The sequence below is a fragment of the Crocuta crocuta genome, unplaced genomic scaffold, assembly GCF_008692635.1.
Source record: "Crocuta crocuta isolate KB4526 unplaced genomic scaffold, BGI_CrCroc_1.0 scaffold271, whole genome shotgun sequence".
Classification (NCBI taxonomy): Eukaryota; Metazoa; Chordata; class Mammalia; order Carnivora; family Hyaenidae; genus Crocuta; species Crocuta crocuta.
The window spans coordinates 4979890-4981573 of NW_027527824.1; the positions used below are offsets into that span (position 1 = coordinate 4979890).

The 1684-nt window shown below is 66.2% G+C and overlaps 1 protein-coding gene across 3 annotated transcripts in view; it reads left to right on the top strand.

Moving 5' to 3' along the window:
- Nucleotides 1–6: 6 nt before the first annotated feature.
- BCL9L (BCL9 like) overlaps nt 7–1684 on the top strand; it is a 44219-nt gene continuing 42541 nt past the window's right edge. For all 3 annotated transcript variants that reach the window (XM_077777112.1, XM_077777103.1, XM_077777126.1), the window contains exon 1: nt 7–594. The gene's annotated coding sequence lies outside the window, so the exon portion shown is untranslated. The remainder of the gene's footprint in view (nt 595–1684) is intronic.

A 1684-nucleotide genomic window follows, 5' to 3' on the forward strand; every position in this document is an offset into this window, starting at 1 on the left:
CCGGACCCGGGGCCGCTGCACCACTGCCGCCGCCCGGAGCCAGCCGGACGGACGCCCGCACGCCTGGGTCCCCCGGCTCCGCGCCTCCCGGGGGCTGCGACCCGGACCCTCGGCGTCCGACCAACAATAAGCGCCCAGACAGCCCCCTCCCCGCCCCGCGCCCGCCGTCCCCGCGGGCCTCGGGGAAAGTGAAAGGAGGAGGCGAAGGAAGGGAGGAAGGAAGGAAGCAAGGAAGGAAGGAAGGAAGGAAGGAAGGGAGGAGAAGCAGGAGCCGGAGCCGTGAGGTTCGGGGCGGAGACCCCAGCCCCGAGCCCCGGGCCGGGCGGGTGCGCACGCTCTCCCGCCGCTGTCCGGCGCCCACGACCATGCTCGGCGGTTGGGAGGCAGGAACCCAGGCGCCCAGCGACCCCCGGCTACCCTCTCCCGGGCCGGGCTGGTATTGAGATCAAGGCGTCCAGCATCAAAAGATCACCGCCTGCCCGCCCCCCTCCGCACCTCCAACTGGCAAGCCGGAGGACCCAATCCAGTCACCGACCCTGACCTGGTCATGGTGTCAAGCTCCGGCCTGGCGTGAGGACCCCCGACCGGCGCGAGGTGAGGGGTGGGCTGGGGCCGAGGGCGAAAGTCATGCCTGGCAGGCAGAGGCGCGAGGAGGGAGATCCAGGTCGAACTGGGGAGGGGAACACAGTCTGATTGTCTGTTGCCCTCTGGCGCGCACCCCCAGGCTGTTTGAGGGGCGGGGGACGCCCCCAGGGTTAGTGGTGGCTACTCTTGGGCCCCCAGTCCGGTTGGCAGCCCCAGAGCTCAGGGGGGAGGGCTTAGGGGCAGCCAGGGGACCCTGCCACCCTAGCGCAGAGAACAAGGCCGGCCTTGGGCCAGCTGGAGCAGCAACCCTGCCCTGGGGGCTTCTGGGAGATGTAGTCCCCCTGCCAGGCTCAGGAACCCCTTGAGTCTCAGCACCCCAGCACTCCTCCCCTGGCTAATGGGAGCCCCCGGAAGGAGGTGCATTGGGATTGGGGATTGCTGGGGTTACCCTCTGCCCCTAAGTAGTACCTAGCAGCAGCGGGGGCTGTGACTGGAGGAGTCTTCCCTGGCCAAGGATTCTCAGTGGTGTGGGCTTGGCTGGGGGTGGGGCAGTCACACAGTTCCTTGGAGGTGTCCCTGCCCTGCCTTGGTCCCGGGGAGACCTCGGGGGAGGAATATAGGGAAGAGAAGTGAGGCTTAGGGCTTCTGGCTTGTCTGGGGGTATGTCCGATCCCAGGGCTGCTGGAATTTGGTTTCAGGAGACACTGAGTCTACTCTCCCCTTCTCCCTCTTGGGAGCAGAGAAGGAGAGTGTCCCTCACAGCCTGGGAGTCTGGAGGGTGTCTCTCTGGCTCAGTGAAGCCAGGGTCTGCTTCTGTCTGTCTGTCCAGCCTCCTTCCTTCCGGGTTTTTCTGACACCCCTCCTCCCTCCTCTTTCAGTCTGTCTGCTGCTTGGGGTGTGTGTCTGTGTCTGGGCGTGTGTGTGNTGGGAGTCTGGAGGGTGTCTCTCTGGCTCAGTGAAGCCAGGGTCTGCTTCTGTCTGTCTGTCCAGCCTCCTTCCTTCCGGGTTTTTCTGACACCCCTCCTCCCTCCTCTTTCAGTCTGTCTGCTGCTTGGGGTGTGTGTCTGTGTCTGGGCGTGTGTGTGGGCGTGGGGGGGGG